This window comes from Triticum aestivum, chromosome 3D (genome assembly GCF_018294505.1).
Source record: "Triticum aestivum cultivar Chinese Spring chromosome 3D, IWGSC CS RefSeq v2.1, whole genome shotgun sequence".
Taxonomy (NCBI): domain Eukaryota; kingdom Viridiplantae; phylum Streptophyta; class Magnoliopsida; order Poales; family Poaceae; genus Triticum; species Triticum aestivum.
Genome location: NC_057802.1, coordinates 413,047,774 through 413,065,712, shown reverse-complemented (window position 1 = coordinate 413,065,712; position 17,939 = coordinate 413,047,774).

The following is a 17,939-nucleotide window of genomic DNA, read 5'->3' as shown; positions in this document are numbered from 1 at the left end:
ATGTGTGTCCTTGGGTGAATTTCTAGGTCCCATGCAAGAAATGGGAATGATCAAACACCTGGGTGTCGTGGCTCGGCCGGAAAGATTGAGAAACTTGGTTTTTTAATTCCTGTAAATCCAAAACACGCCCGAAAATCATGAAACTTGGCATGGTGTCATGACATGGCACCAACATGTTGCGGTAATTTTTTTGCCCGAAATGGGACAAGCTTTGGTGTAATCTTCTTGCAAACCAGAGCTTCCCTCAAGAAGGCTCGTGGTTCCGAGAGGGAACGTGTCACCTCCGTGTGCGAAACAAGATACGTACACTGCCTTCTCCCACCTTAATTTTTTTACACAGGCAAATTAGAACAAATAGAAGTATCGTGCTAAATTTTGGAATTATTGCGGGTTTGTTCGGCCTCTTTTATAAATTAATTGAGTTTTTGCACATTTAATGTGCATAACTCAAATTTGAACTACAACCACATGCTCCAGTGCGCCAAAGTTGGTTGAAAAATCACTTGTGTGTCCTTGGGTGAATTTATAGGTCCCATGCAAGAAATGGGAATGAAATTCAAACATCTGGGCGTCGTGGCTCGGATGGAAAGATTGAGAAACTTGGTTTTTTAATTCCTATAAATCCAAAACACGCCTGAAAATCATGAAACTTGGCCAGGTGTCATGACATGGCATCAACATGCTGCGATAATTTTTTTGGCCGAATTGGGACAAGCTTTGGTGTAAGCTTCTTGCAAATCGGAGCTTCCCTCAAGAAGGCTCGTGGTTCCGAGAGGGAAGGTGTCACCTCCATGTGCGAAACGAGATACGTACACTGCCTTCTCCCGCCCTAATTTTTTTACACAGGCAGATTAGACCAAATAGAAGTATCGTGCTAAATTTTGGAATTATTGTGGGTTCGTTTGGCCTTTTTATACATTAATTGAGTTTATGCGCATTTAATGTGCATAATTCAAATTTGAACTAGAAGCACATGCTCCAGTGCACCAAAGTTGGTTGAAAAATCACTTGTGTGTCCTTGGGTGAATTTATAGGTCCCATGCAAGAAATGGGAATGAAATTCAAACATCTGGGTGCCGTGGCTTGGCCGGAAAGATTGAGAAACTTGGTTCTTAATTCCTATACATCCAAAACACGCCTGAAAATCATGAAACTTGGCATGGTGTCATGACATGGCACCAACATGCTGCGGTAATTTTTTTGGCCGAATTGGGACAAGCTTTGGTGTAAGCTTCTTGCAAACCGGAGCTTCCCTCAAGAAGGCTCGTGGTTCCGAGAGGGAACGTGTCACCTCCGTGTGCGAAACGAGATACGTAAACTGCCTTCTCCCGCCTTAATTTTTTTACATAGGCAGATTAGACCAAATATAAGTATCGTGCTAAATTTTGGAATTATTACGGGTTCGTTCGGCCTTTTTATACATTAATTGAGTTTCTGCGCATTTAATGTGCATAATTCAAATTTGAACTACAAGCACAGGCTCCAGTGCACCAAAGTTGGTTGAAAACTCACTTGTGTGTCCTTGGGTGAATTTATAGGTCCCATGCAAGAAATGGGAATGAAATTCAAACATCTGGGCGTCGTGGCTCGGCCGGAAAGATTGAGAAACTTGGTTTTTTAATTCCTGTAAATCCAAAACACGCCCGAAAATCATGAAACTTGACATGGTCTCATGACATGGCACCAACATGCTGCGGTAATTATTTTGGCCGAATTGGGACAAGCTTTGGTGTAAGCATCTTGCAAACCAGAGCTTCAGTCAAGAAGGATTGTGGTTCCGAGTGGGAACGTGTCACCTCCGTGTGCGAAATGAGATACGTACACTGCATTCTCCCGACTTAATTTTTTACACAGGAGGATTAGACCAAATAGAAGTATCGTGCTAAATTTTGGGATTATTCCGGGTTCGTTTGGCCTTTTTTATACATTAATTGAGTTTCTGCGCATTTAATGTGCATAATTCAAATTTGAACTACAAGCACAGGCTCCAGTGCACCAAAGTTGTTTGAAAAATCACATGTGTGTCCTTGGGTGAATTTCTAGGTCCCATGCAAGAAATGGGAATGGAATTCAAACATCTGGGCATCGTGGCTCGGCCGAAAATATTGAGAAACTTGGTTTTTTAATTCCTGTAAATCCCAAACACACCTGAAAATCATGAAACTTGGCATGGTGTCATGACATGGCACTGACATGCTGTGGTAATTTTTCTGTCCAATTTGCGAAGGCGCACACATTAACAATCAACAAAGTCATTTTGGAACAAGTGTGGTCACGTTACAAATCGGAAACACAAGTATTATTGAAACCATGGGCGTTCTACTTACCAATTACGTGCCACCATGTGTCCCCTTTTTTATTGTCTAGGAGGCGCCGTGCGGGATAGCTATTTGAGTACGGGAAGCGTGTGATCAGACTCCTGCGCGTGCTCATCGGGAGGAGAGCCCTTTGACCGCTACCCGCCGCGCACCTCCCTCCAAACGTCTCCATTAATGGCGCCCGAGCCCATGTTGTACGGCGTGGCTATATGTCTCACTGGACTGAGATTTAAGAGAGAAAAATGAAAATCTAAAAAGAAAGTTTTGCACGGATCTTGATGTAAGATCTGACAGACCTATATAGCATCGACTGCGACTTATAGCAAGCATGATGAATATAAGGACGATGACAGTGGATAATAATTGTCTTACAAATTTAGGAACATAATTAAAAAAAGCCACATGCGGCAACTCCCGAAATACACAAGGGCAATAGAAGAAGGAAGACAACGATCTGGCTCGCTGATCTCTACGTTGCTGCAGGCCGCGGGAACTAGTATCCGCGGCGAGCTGCAATGAGCTCTTTCTTGTCCTCAAGATGCTGGTTGAGAGCATCCACGGATTCCTCCACCAGCCTTCTGCGCTCGATGCGCAGCATGGCATTCTCGTCCATAAGATTCTCGAAGATGACGCCGGTCCTCTTCAACAAGGCAGTGGTCTCCTCTTGCTACTCCGCACTTCCGATGATCTTCACCCTCAGCAGGTCGCGCTCGGCCCGGAGCTTCACATTGCTCTCATTTAGTTGTCAGATGACGCCAGTAGGCTCTTTAAAAGAGGCTTTCATGTCGTCCTGCAACCTCGCCCAGCCAGAGATCTGATCCATCTGGCTATGGACGATTGCATGCATGTGCCTGTAAGAGTCCTCGCCTGCCCGCGAGACATTTTCCCAGGCTGCCGCGGTGCGGGAGGACATCTCTGCTGCATTCGCGGCGCGGCGGGACATCTCTTCTGGCCGGACCAGTCTGCCGCATCGACGGCGCGGCGGGACATGCGTGCTGCTTCGGCGGCGCGGCGGGATCTCTGTGCTGCTACGGCCGCGCGGCGGGACATGCCGGCTGCGTTCATGGCGAGGCGGGACATCTCTCGTGCTTCCACTTCCAAGCTCGCATCTCCCTGGTGGCAATATCTCGACCCAGAACTCAGGCTAGCCATGGCAGATGCAAAGGGAACGATGATGAATGACTTGTTTGTTTTTGTGGATGAGGAGTTGAGGAGGAATGTGCTATCATCTTGGAGTAGTAGTATTTATAACCGAGTAGTAATACACTCCTAAGTGGGAAATCGTTTAGGTTTTGATCGGTGTGAACAGGTTTGCAATTTGGAATGTGACGGGACGCATGCTCAAAATTTACTGAAGGTTATAAGTGCGGCACTATTCCCGGAAGGCGTAACGTTGGCACGTACGCCTTCTCGGCCGCATACATGGCGTTTGCACCATAGGGTGCACTGCAATAGGCAATGCCAGCACACGTCTTCTTCCAACAACCGTGCGCGCTCGTTATTACCATCGCACATGCTTCTTTTAATTAGAATATGTGTGCCCGTCTAGCGCACACACGTTGATCTATCTAACTATTTCAGTTTGTTGTGGCTAATCACAAATAGTTCATCCATGTGAAGTGTATGCCATCAATCGTAGACACTTTGATCTGGCTGACCCGTTTCTGTTCTGTTGCCTAGTCACAAATAGTTAATCCTTCTGAAGTGTATGCCCTGAATCACACACACCTTGATCTGGCTGACCGTTTCTTTTGTGTTGCCTAATCACAAACAGTTCATCCGAGTGAACCGTATGTTGTATATCACACACGCCTTCATTAGGCTGCCCGTTTCTTTTGTTCCGCCTCATCGCAAATAGTTCATTGGACTGAACCGTATGCCCCGCATCGCACACGCAACTAAAATCTGAACCGTGTTTGATGGCTCCGCCATCGCAAATGTTTTGCACCTTTTTTGATGGTTCTTTTACTCCCCCGTTTGCGATTATTGCATCGCACACAGTTTCGTCGAAGGGTCTCTGATCGTAGTGTCGTGTTAGCAGCATCCTGCAGTAGTGTGTGATAAGGTGACTATGACAAACATTTAATAAGAAATAGCTGTGTGCGATGCTGTTGTTAATCGCACACGTTTTTTCTTGGTTGATCGTGTGTGCAGTGGAGATTGATCGCACACGTAGTGGATCCTAGAAACGTGTCTGATCTCCACGTCTATCGCAGATGTTTCACTTTTGCAGACCGTGTGCAGTGTAATCCCTAATTAATCCCTTATTTAAAATCACATGTTTTGAATTTGAAAGTAGGCAATCACTTATTTCATATCCAACCATGTTTATTACAAATATAGGTTCAACCATGAATGCATAATGCGATGCACATGTACATATACTAAAGAACTTCAGAAGCACCAAGTAAAGAATGATGAACTATATTTGTACTAAAGACTATAAAGAGAGAGGAGAAAGACATTCTCGTTGCTGGAGAAGGTGAAGCAGAATGCCCATATTGTGCCCTCCTCCATGCATAATGCACGCACGACTCTAGGCCAACCCCTTGTGACGGCTGCCCGTCCATCCTTCACTGTCTTCATTATGACTTCTCGATGCTCGTTGTAGTCTGGATGAAATACTTTAACCTTCATTGCGTGTCCACCAATCATGTACTTTGCGGGGTAATCTTGAGTGAACTGCTTCGGGAACCACTGCGAACGCAAAAATTCAGACATTGTTGTGTAACAACTCATTATGGGTAGTAAAAAGAGAAGGCTGCAGAGTTTGTAGTTACCATCCTACAGCTCACTGTTGTGTTGGATAGAGCATAAACAAATAATTTGCTTGCCACCATTCGTATCTTTTTGCTAATAATCCTTATCAATTTCCTCACTTGATGCTTGTTCATGAATATCTCATTGCCCCGTACACAAAAAAGGTCGATGCGTGGATCCTTGCCAAGGGCATATGTACCTACAAGCAAGAAGTCAATATTAGAAGCTAACAAGTGTCCAGGCCTGGATCTATATGCACTACATTACGGAACGACGGGGGGATTACTAGCCGAGGGATGAAGCTAACCTCAGCAGAAAACGGTGGCCACTCCCGTTGTTGTCCTGCATAAGTAGTGAAAGGCATGATAAGTATAGCAACATTAATATCAAACAAATATAGCAAAGGTAAACAACATCATCTCCAAATGATAGCTTAAATGTGTTGGTTTCAGCATGATGTTAAAGTAGATATAAAATGAAAGGCAATGTTACCGACAGCAGGCTTAACAACCATCAAATATTGCAATTCAAACTGGTATTGTTGAAAATGAATAGAACGCAGGTAATGCTTAAACATCACACTAGATAAATGTGTAAAACTGAAATGAAGGGCATGTGTTAACTACACTAGACATAACTGGAACAAAATATAGCCGTTCAAACTGGTCTTGATGCAGCCGAGCGGCACAGTTCCGACTTGCACATAATGAACAACACATTGTGAATGACTGAAATAAACAAGGCATAAATGATCAGTATAACAACCAATTATAGCCATTGAAAACTGGACAGAGTCTCACTGCAACCAACCTAACAAGAAAATATAGAGAAATAGGGCATATGCTTGAAAATTGGACAAATGCTCACTTCAACCAACCTAACAAGAAAATACAGAAAAACAAGGCATTTGCTTGAAAACTGGACAAATGCTAAAAAGCAACCTAACAACCAAATACAGATAAACAAGGCATCTACTTGATAACTGGACAAATGCTCACTGCAACCAAACTAAGGACCAAATACATATAAACAAGGCATCTGCTCGATAACTCGAAAAATTCTCACTGCAACCAACCTAACAACCAAATACAGATAAACAAGGCATCTCCTCACTATAAACAACCAAATATAGTCATTCGTGAAACTGAAGTGGACAATTCATACTTAAACATCACATAGCCCTATTAAACAATACATTTTTGAATAACTGAAATAATTAGACACACACAGTTGAAGCACCGCACGACAAATGCTACTACAACCAAGGGTACGGGTTGGCAAGCTAGAAAAGTTAAGATTTGCTGATAGGATGTTGCCTCACATTTCATGGATGGGATCCTTCCAGTTGGAAGAGAACATACCCATGGTGCACTCTTTGATGTCACAGATGGGCTGTTTCACCTTGGAAGAACCTTCGTGGGTGCCCTCCTCGTGGTCGTGGTCGATGAGATCTGACTTGGCAATTGAGGATACCAAGCCGCCGCCGTAGAACGTGTCCATGAGAAATGACAAAATGGGCTCGATGGCGTATAAGGATCACAAATCCTTGACCGCTTGGCGGAGGAGATCAACGGCAGGGTCATCGAAGATATCGACGACGGTTGAACCAGAGGGGTTGGGGATTGACCACTTAACATGTGACATGGCCCGCGTGAAGCCGTCACTGTCGACGAGCTTGATGTCGTAGCCAGCTTTCCCGAGATACAGTATACACTAGCCCACTGACATGAAACCCTCGGCATGGCAACATAGTCCACGATATTCACCGGCTTCCACGGCGACATGTTGCTCCGGAGTCGACAGGTCGGGGCGAACGGCGGCCACCTCGCCAGCGTCCGCCGGAGAGGCCATGATAAACCTCTTCTTGGCCGAACGCTCGTCGGGCTCCCCGTGATACGTGGTCGAGCTTAGCCTGCAACATTCTAGAGCAGGGGATGTGGATCTGGTGGGGAGGGACACCGTAGGCCTCATCTAAAAACTCAGGGTAGTGGGGCGACGGTATGGGAGTCGCTGGGTAACCTGAACTTTATTATCTAAGCTAGGAGGAACGGCCATATCGGCAGGGGTTGGCGGCGGCGGCGGTGGCGGCCGCGAGCTAGGGTTCGAGGGGGAGGGGCGGGTGGGGGACTGTGGAGGGTGTGTGTGTTTGAGGATACGCCGCGACTACTGAAATTTTTGGTAATGGTGGGTGGAGATGGTGGTGGACGAGGGAGGGCGACGGTTCAAATGCCTCGGGTACTGCAATTTTACTATAAGGTCGGTGCTGGAGGAGTGTGGGTGATAGTTGAAGTACAACGGCTACTAAAATTTGGGCAAAGGAATTGATGCGGGGTGGGAGTGCCCAAGATCGCGCATGGTCCAATAAGAATATGCGTTGTATGATAATAAGGAAAAGTGGCGGAACCGTCGATTTTTGCAACGTTCAAGGCGGGTAGTTTGTTTTTATATTTCTAGCTAGCTGGTCCATCGCACACGGTTCGTCCTAATTTCTAAATAAACTTACCCGCCTTTAGCTTGTGAGGGTGGTGATTTTACAGCGCACTTGCATCGCACACGGTTAAGCCAGTACCTGCACCCTTTGCTCGCGCTTGCGCAGCCGTGGTGATTTTACAGCGCACTTGCGTCACACACGGTTGAGCCAGTACCTCCACCTTTGCTCGCGCTTGCGCAGTCATCGTGATTGTCGGTGTCAAAACCGGCGGATCTCGGGTAGGGGGTCCCGAACTGTGCGTCTAAGGCGGATGGTAACAGGAGGCAGGGGACACAATGTTTACCCAGGTTCGGGCCCTCTCGACGGGGGTAATACCCTACTTCCTGCTTGATTGATCTTGATGATATTAGTATTACAAGAGTTGATCTACCACGAGATCGAAGAGGCTAAACCCTAGAAGCTAGCCTATGGTTATGATTGTTGTTGTCCTATGGACTACACCCTCCTGTTCATATAGACACCGGAGGGGGCTAGGGTTACACATAGTCGGTTACCAGGGAGGAGATCTACATATCCGAATTGCCAAGCTTGCCTTCCACGCAAAGGAGAGTCCCATCCTGACACGGGACGAAGTCTTCAATCTTGTATCTTCATAGTCCAACAGTCCGGCCAAAGTATATAGTCCGGCAGTCTAAGGATCCCCTAATCCAGGACTCCCTCAGTAGCCCCTGAACTAGGCTTCAATGACGATGAGTCCGGCGCGCAGATTGTCTTCGGCATTGCAAGGCGGGTTCTTCCTCCGAATACTCCATAGAAGATTTTGAACACAAGGATCGTGTCCGGCTCTGCAAAAAAATTTCCACATACCACCGTAGAGAGTATAATATTTCAACAAATCTAATCTGCTAACAACGTGACATCACGCCGTGGTCCGGTCATTATTCGAACCGTTTTTCTCAACCAGCTACTGCACATATTGCGAGGCGGTTTTCTTGGCACGTCTTGTCGAAGCAGAGATCGTGTCCCCTTATTACGGGATTCTCATCAATACGGGTGTGGGTAACCCAACCGTGCCATCAATCACGGCGCTTGGGGAATAAGCGAGTTTACCAGGCAAGTGGGGAGGAGCAGAATCCCTGCTGCCTTTATAAGGGGATAAGGACTCCCTTTCGCACCCACGCTTTCTTCTTCCCGATCCATTCCCCTTCGCTCGAGCTCCAGCGCCCAAGCGTTCATCTTCTCTGCCCACAAAGGCCTTTCGAAAATGTCCGGATCCGGAGCAGGAGGCAAGTGGATGGACTCTACCATCCGGGAGAAGGATATCAGAAAGCTTCGGGAGGCCGGGTATCTAGCCAAGAAAATCAGCCACCGTCTTCCGACGGCGCGACAGATCGTCCCTACTCCGAAACCCCACGAGAGGGTTGTATTCCTCCCTCACTTTGTCCGCGGGCTAGAGTTTCCCCTCCACCCGTCCGTTCGCTACATCATGTATTATTACGAGATCGATCTTCATGATCTGTCCCCCAATTCCTTCCTCAACATCTCGACATTCATCGTCGTGTGCGAGGCTTTTCTCCGCATCTCGCCACATTTCGGCTTATTGCTGAAGATTTTTAATGTGAAGCCCAAGGTAGTGGGCTGCGAGCACGCCGAGTGCGGGGGTGCTATGGTGAGCAAGATGCCCAACATCACATGGCCAACAGGCACCTTTAATGATTCCGTCAAGGAGTGGCAACAGCAGTGGTTTTACATCGCCGAGCCGCGCGGCACGGAATGGGCCGCTACTCCCGAGTTTCGATCCGGAGCCCCTCTGCGGCTTACATCCTGGGTCAAGAAGGGCCTGAACTAGTCTTCGTCCGATGAACTGTCGATGCTCCAGACGCGCGTTACAGATATGGAAGAAAAGAACATCGAGCTTGTCAATGTATTCCAGGTGATGTTAGTTTGCTGGATCCTACCTTGTCAACACCGGACTTGCAATCTATGGAATTCGATCCGACCAAGCACCAAACCCTACGAGAGCTTTTTGGCTCCTCGCACAAAGACATCTAAAAGGTGCTTTTCAAGTCTGGCAAATCATGGCCGGACTCAGCCGAGGACCGCGGGTACCAACTGTCCCGCCCTGCAAGCTCAGTAAGTCATCATACTTTTTATCCGCATAACCCAAAGGAACGCTTAACGTGTTTTGCACAACTCTCCTAGGGCTGGACGAAGAAGGCAGAGCGGATCCATTGTCCGGCCCCACTGCCCGAAGAACCGGCCGTCCCACTTCCGACGAAGATGCTGGTCCCGGCGCCTTACAAGGTGCCGAAGAAGACGGCCGAGAAGGAGGCCAAAAAGACCCGGGGCAGCCTTCGTCACCGCGGCACTTCGGACACAATATCTGAAGGCTCCAATGCCCGTTCCGCCTCCGAAGAGGAGGAGGAAGATGAATCCCCTGCGGGGGGAAGAAAGAAGAGGACGGCCTCCGCACACTTGGAGGCCGAGTCGCCTAAAAGGGGAAAAGCTCCTCTTCTGGAGGAGTCTACTGCTGCCACCGACAGTGGCCTGGCGTGGGATCCCAGGGCCCAGCCCCTGGTGAACTCGTGAGTATGTAAAGTCTGAGTACGTTTATGCGTCCAGACTCATCATGGCATAATATTTTAACCTGAGCCATATTTTTTGTAGTCCGGCGAGGTCCCGTACCAAACAATCCTCATCAGAGGATTCACTGAACTCCGATGCTATGGAGAGCAGGACGCCGCCGAAGGCCCCTTCCCCAAATAGGTGAATAAAACCGAGGCTTCATCCCAGAAGGACCCCGGCCAAGGAGGAGAGGAAAAGACCGTGAAGGCAGCGCCTAAAGGTCAAACTTCAGGGGCCGGACACATGGGGGGGGGGGAGATTCCCCTGGGAGCTGACGGCGGGGGCCATCTTGAATTCGGCTCCCAACCGGATGCAATTCCAGAGACCAATACGACTCCAGAATCAAGCAGGCAGCCTCCCTCAGCTGGGGGGGTGCCAGTTCCACCGGCAACCTCTGTCCAACCAGAGGTGTCGGATGCTTTGTTGGTGGTGCTGAAGAGCGCCTCCATCGTCGATGAACACCGTGCCCTTATGGGTGCGGTGATTGAGAAGATTCAGTCTGCTGAGAGTGGACTGAATGAAGCCTGTATCAGCCTTATAAAAGGTTTTGAGGTATGTTTTATGAGGTTTCGAAGAGTGTCATGGTATGGATAGTAGCTCCTGATACACTGTTCGGTGAAAGAAAGAACCGGACAGAGGATCAAATTTATATTCACAGGAAGACTCATTTGATGACATCTATCTCTCTTCTTTTATAAGCAGGCATCTGTAGCGGCTGCTACCTCTCATACTGCGGAGATCTCTGGGCTGAATCAAAGTCTGGAGCGGGCCAAAGAAGAACTTGGCCAGTTGAAAATGCAGTTGGGAGATAAACAAGGTATGCGCAGGTCTTGTTCGCGTTTATTGCGAATGAATTTTCAGTATGATAAAATATGTTTCATGATTTGCGCTAGGGATGATGACCGAAGTCGAGGCTCTTAAGAAGGCTGTGGCCGAGGCCGAGAAAAAGGCAGGCGTAGAGGAGGCTCTTCGTGAGAAGCACGAGGCCAGGGTTATTGAAGCTGAGCAGGAGCTTCAAGAGGCCGTGAAGAAGTGCGAGACTTTGGAGCAGAGTTTAACGGAGAAAGAATCCGAACTCACCAAGGCTCATCAGGCCACGAGCGATGCCCGGGGGGAAACCCAAAGCGCCCTGCAGGGGATCCAAGAGGCGAGGAAGATCGCGGCGGGTAAGGTTTTTTTCCATGTAAAGCAAGTATTTGAGGAGAAAATTATGTTTCTAATTTTGAATTCGGATTTCTCAGGGGTATTTGCCAAGCTGCCCCGTAGCATATCGGATGCCGCCCAATTCAACCGAGCTGAAGAAAGGAACACTGCGGGTAAGCTCTTCTGGTCGCAGTATTTGGCACCAAATTATCCGGTGCCTTTTGTCGATCAACTGAAACAGCTGATTAAACTGCATAAGGTGGCGGAACTAGCCATGAAGGATTTGATTATCCGGCTATGGCCCGCCGAGCCGATTCCAAGCAGCTACTTCGGGCTCGTGAAGCGGCTTGTGAGTGCCTGCCCTCGACTTGATGTCATCAAGTGGTCGGTCTGTATAGAGGGTGCGCGAATGGCCTTCGCCCGCGCAAAGGTGCACTGGGGGAAGATGGATGCTGAAAAGCTGATGACCGAAGGACCGCCAGAGGGGAAGGAGCACCGCTAGCCCGAATTATATTATGAGAGTGTCCTGAAAGGATCCTACCTTGCAGCGGAGCTATGCACCAAGGACATTATATTTCCATGAATGCAAATCATGTTGTCCTTTGTAATGTTTAAATAAGGCCATTTATATTATTTATTGCCTGTTATATAGTAGTTTATCCTCCTGCGCGGCCGTTTTATATATTAATCCTGAGAGTTGGCCAGTCGTTGCCCCCACGTAAGATGTACGGGGGTGCTCAGGATAAACCTGATCACTCTTTATCACAGTTTTGGGTCCTTCGAAGGAGGTGTTCAGCACAACGAACCAGGCAATCGGACTATAGGGCTTTATCGCTCTCACTTAGCCATCGGAGTTTTAGGAGGGTAGGCGCAGCCCCTGGTGTTCGGAAGACCGCACGAGGGGCTCTATAAGCACCTGATCAGAAGAAGAACCGATCCATCGCACGCTGCATTGGTTGTGGCATTATGCGGGAGAAATCCTTAAAGATTTTACAACCTCTCGAACAGCTGACCAGCTCTCGTCGTATCATGACAGTCAGTTTTCGGCTTTCTCTACTGAGGTGCTCGTCCGGAAGAACCGGGACACAATTGCAGTAGTTCTCCCAGTGCTAGCTTAGCTGATATAGCGGAATGTAAGGTACCAAAACATGGGAGCCGGGCAAACCCAACTATTGACCCAAGACATGATTCGGAGCTGATGCATATAATGCTATAAGTTCGGGGTGCCAACTTCCGTGAAGGTGTTCGGACTTTATTGCCGTATTATGGGTAAAACAAAGCCTCTGGCATATTTGAAGGCATATCGCGGTGTATGGATGCCACTTGACAAAAGAATTTTAATAAGAAATAACAGCAGATAAGCGTCATATGAATCCACATGTTGTATTTGAATAGTACGTCGATGCGTATGAGTACAGGTAATGTGATAAAAAAGAAATATGACTATGGAACCTGCTGAGACCAGGGGGAAGAAGCTGTGTGCGGATCCGGAGTATAGTCGGATGGTCATCACGGGGAATATCTAAGGATTCCCTTTCGTGTTCGAGCTGCCTCCATATAGCCCGTCCTGGTCGGCTCAAAGGTGAACCTGCAAAGGAAATGTAAGAAATGTTTGTGTGCCGGAGAGCGGTTGAGCCGCTGAGTGCGGCCTGTCCTGGCCTTCGCCGGAGTGTTTAATTGAGCTCTGGACGAGCCGGGCTATCCCGCCGCGAAGTACTTCGGAGTCCTTTGACGGTGTCCGGGAGCCTAGCCGTCGACTCGAGGTTTGGCTGCAAGGTGCTGCTCGTTGCTTCTGCTGTTAAGGCAGCGGTGTACTCGTTGGTGCCGAAGGAAAGTTCGGCCGTGCCATTAACCGTGATGACGCCGCGTGGACCGGGCATCTTGAGCTTACGGTAAGCATAATTTGGCACCGCGTTGAATCGAGCGAACGCAGTTCGTTCGAGCAGTGCCTGATAATCACTCTGGAAAGGGACAATTTCGAAGATTAACTCTTCGGTACGGTAATTGTCTGGTGATCCGAAGACTACCTCAAGGGCGATGTAGCCTGTATAGCTGGCTTCCACACCTGGTATAATGCCGCTGAAACTGGTTTTAGTGGGTGTAATCACCGAATGATCGATGCCCATCTTGCGCACTGTGTCCTAGTAAAGCAGATGTAGATTGCTGCCTCCGTCCATAAGGACTCGTGTGAGGTGGAACCTGTCAATTATTGGCTCGATGACTAGTGCGGCTGGATTGCCCTGATTGGCGTTAGCCAGACGATCCGTGCGGTTGAAGGTTACCAACCCTAGTTTATATTGTGGGACGACTAGTTCCGTTAAGTCGGCATCCCTAAGGGTGCGCATCCAGTCTGGATTGGGAATGTGGGTGTTGTTTACCATGTTCACCGTTTGGATTTGCGAGGGAAATTTTCTTTTGCCCTCCTGTGCTTGGTGGTCTGGGCTCTTCGTCGCCATCATCGCTTTGAGACCCCCCCATCTCTGTTTTTGGCGCCTGCCCTGCCGGCTTGTTTGAAGACCCAGCATTCTCTGTTGGTATGGGTGGCTGGCGTTCCTGGGGTGTCATGAATTTGGCATTGGCGGTCAAGTATGCGGTCCAGACTAGATGGACCCAAATTGTTATTTTTGAGTGGCCCTTTCCGCTGACCGGACTTAGAGCCACTAAATCCGGCATTAACTGCCGTGTCTTCGGTGTTTTCACCATATTTGCGGCGCTTGTGTTTGTTGCGTCGGGGTTTGCCGTTGCTATCTCTTGCCTCTGATGTGCCAGGTTTGCTTGACGTGTTGTTGCTGCGAGCCAACCAGCTGACCTCGCCCGCGCAAAAGCTGGTCATGAGTGTCGTGAGGGCTGCCATAGACTTCGGCTTCTCTTGGCCGAGGTGCCGGGCGAGCCACTCATCACGGATGTTATGCTTGAATGCCGCTAAGGCCTCTGCATCCGGACAGTCTACAATTTTGTTCTTTTTAGTTAGGAACCGGGTCCAGAATTTCCTGGCCGATTCCCCTGGCTGCTGGGTTATGTGACTCAAGTCATCAGCATCCGGTGGTCGCACATAAGTGCCCTGGAAGTTGTCAAGGAATGCGTCTTCCAGATTCTCCCAACTGCCAATGGAGTTTGCTGGCAAGCTATTCAGCCAATGCCGAGCCGGTCCTTTGAGTTTTAGTGAGAGGTACTTGATGGCATGTAGATCGTCACCGCGGGCCATGTGGATGTGGAGGAGGAAATCTTCAATCCATACCGCAGGGTGTGTTGTACCATCATATGATTCAATGTTCACGGGTTTAAATCCATCCGGGAATTCGTGAGCCATTACTTCATCAGTGAAGCATTGGGGGTGTGCGGCACCTTTGTGCCGGGCTATGTCGCGACACAGTTCATACGAGTCTTGTCTGCTGTATTCAGCCCGGCCGGATTTGCTTTTAGTATATCCGGCGTGACGATCATCGTCACGCGTTAGGGCACGCCCCCGTGATCCGTAGATCGATCTTGTATGTCCTACTTTGTTTTCCAATACGTGTCGTGGGTCCTGCGTGTTGCCCCGGGCCTTGGTGTTTTTGTTTGACTGGCGATGGGGTGCGGGCTGGACTTCGGGTTGATATGCCGTTCTGTCTCAGCCACGGGGTGGCCGATCAGTCGCATCATACGCTGGTAGTGTGGGGTTTAATGCTTCCTCCTCGAGTTGGGGTAGCAACCTGCGCTTTGGGTAACTCTTGGATGGGCGCTCGAGTTCATATTCCTCGGCCGCTTGGACCTCAGTCCATCTATCCGCTAGCAGATCTTGATCGGCTCGAAGCTCTTGTTGCTTTTTCTTCAGGCTATTTGCTGTGGCTATAAGCCGGCGCTTGAAGCGCTCCTGCTCGACGGTATCCTCAGGCACGATAAATTCTTCGTCGCCGAGGCTCACCTCGTCTTCGGAGAGAGGCATGTAATTGGCATCCTTTGATTCTCCGCCAGCTGCCTGTTCCTTAGGGCTAGCTTGCCCGTCCTCCTGCTCTAAGCCTGGCTGGAGGGGCTTGTTTTCGTCTTCGGCATTATCTGCAGCGTTATTGTCTCTTGTGCCTGTATCGTTGCTTTTGCTATGGCGGGGCTTAGAGCGGCGCCGCTGACGCCGGTGCTTGGGTTGCTTCCCGGAGGGATTATCCTCCGTTGCCTTATCGCCATCGCCTTCTTTGGGGGTGTCCACCATGTATATATCATACGATGAGGTGGCAGTCCAGCGCCCTGTGGGCGGTGGTTACTGTTCGTCTCCTGCATCGTTGTCCAAACCGTCGATGTCTTCGGAGCCGAAATCGAGCATGTCGGTTGAGTCGTCGACAGTGGCTATTAAGTGGGTGGTGGGTGGGGAACGAATTTCTTCGTCGTCCGCTTCCCACTCGAGCCGGACATAGTTCGGCCAAGGGTCTCCTGACAAGGAGAGAGACCTCAATGAATTTAGGACGTCGCCCAGGGGCGAGTGCTGAAAGATATCCGCGGAGGAAAACTCCATGATCGGTGCCCAATCAGATTCGATAGGCACGGACGCAGGCGGTTCTGAGCCCGTGGCCGGGGACGAATCCAAGTGTCCGGTAACATAGGTCTCATAGGAGGTGAAGTCTGCATTCGGCTCTATCGCCGCTGCATGCGCGGCCTCCGTGGCGGGGTCTATCCACCCGTCCTCGGATGGCATGATTTGCTCCAGATTAAGGGCCGGAGTAGCTGCATGTGTGATCTCCCGAACACTGTCCGATGGCAGAGCTAAATCATGCTCGTCGTGACTGTGCGGCGCACCTGACATGGGCTCGAATCCGTCGAAGATCAAGTCTCCGCGGATGTCGGCAGTATATTTCAAGTTTCCAAACCCGACCTGATGGCCAGGGGCGTAGCTCTCGATCTGCTCCAGATGGCCAAGCGAGTTGGCCCGCAGTACGAAGCCGCCGAATACGAAGATCTGTCCGGGGAGGAAAGCCTCGCCTTGGATTGCATCGTTGTCGATGATCGGAGGAGCCATCAAGCCGTTATCGCGACGGCACAGTGGAACTCTCAATGAAAGCACCAATGTCGGTGTCAAAACCGGCGGATCTAGGGTAGGGCATCCCGAACTGTGTGTCTAAGGCGGATGGTAACAGGAGGCGGGGGACACAATGTTTACCCAGGTTCGGGCCCTCTCGACGGAGGTAATACCCTACTTCCTGCTTGATTGATCTTGATGATATGAGTATTACAAGAGTTGATCTACCACGAGATTGAAGAGGCTAAACCCTAGAAGCTAGCCTATGGTTATGATTGTTGTTGTCCTATGGACTAAACCCTCCGGTTTATATAGACATCGGAGGGGGCTAGGGTTACACAGAGTCGGTTACAAGGGAGGAGATCTACATATCCGAATTGCCAAGCTTGCCTTCCATGCAAAGGAGAGTCCGATCCGGACACGGGACGAAGTCTTCAATCTTGTATCTTCATAGTCCAATAGTCCAGCCAAAGTATATAGTCCGGCAGTCCGAGGACCCCCTAATCCAGGACTCCCTCAGTGATTCACATCGCACTTGCATCGCACATGGTTAAGACATTATACCGGTGATCGTTGAGTGTCATCAGAGTATTTGGAGCAAAAAAAACTTTAGAGAGGGTCTAAACATAGCCACACCAGCATGTGGCCCAAATATATATGAGTGAAAAGGGTGGTCTGTGATGTTCAAAATTCCAATGCAAAACTTTGACCGCGCGGTCCCACGGTTGGGTGCGTCGCTGAAGATCGATGAGAGGGGCCAGAAGTCAAGAACCACCTGGAAGTGGCCAAATATATGTAGGAATATTAGGTGTGATGTTTAAAAGTTTAAATACACAATGCACAACTTTGGTGGCACCTGCCTCGCAAACCCGAAAGCACCCTTGGATATATCTATAATGAAATAATGTCGTAGCTAGCTAGGATGCTTGGCCCACCACCTTCCACTTCGTGTCAGTGGGGCGGATGCACGTAATGATACTTTGGTCATACATGCATGTCGCCATGACCTACCGTAAGACGGACCAATAAATCGATCGTTTGGTCAAACGACAATTGTTGTTGTCGAAAAACCACTTGGGCCAATAGATTGAACCATCATAAAAATTGTACGAGAGGGACCACAAAACCAGCACCTCTTGCATGCGGCCCAAAATGATGTACGTTGGGAAGGGGTGATGTGTGTTTTCAATATAGAATAATGTACAATTTAGATGTGGTGCCTACCTCTCGATACAGACAACAACCATGAAGGCAAGGTAGTTTAGGACGAGATACCCAAGGTACGGTGTAGGTCGAACCCAGCAATCCGAGCATGTGGGAGGGAATCCTAACAACGCATGAGCTCGAGCTTTGGTTGAGCGACATGTGACGGTGACCGGCCCTAACACGAACTAGGAGGAATCCATTCATGGCCAACACATACCCCTCGTTATCGGTCAAAGGGATGATATATATATATATATACACTCAGGGAGCCCACAAATATGCATGTCGTCCCAAAAAACCACACAAGGGAGACGTGGTCGATCAGAAGACCCCGTATACACTGCATGCGGCCCGAAAATATGTATGGATACGGTGGTGTGTGATGTGTTTAAATCCCGAATGCACAAATTCGATGGGCCACCAACTACATTACAAACCGAACACCGTACCCAACTCCAAGCCTGGTCCA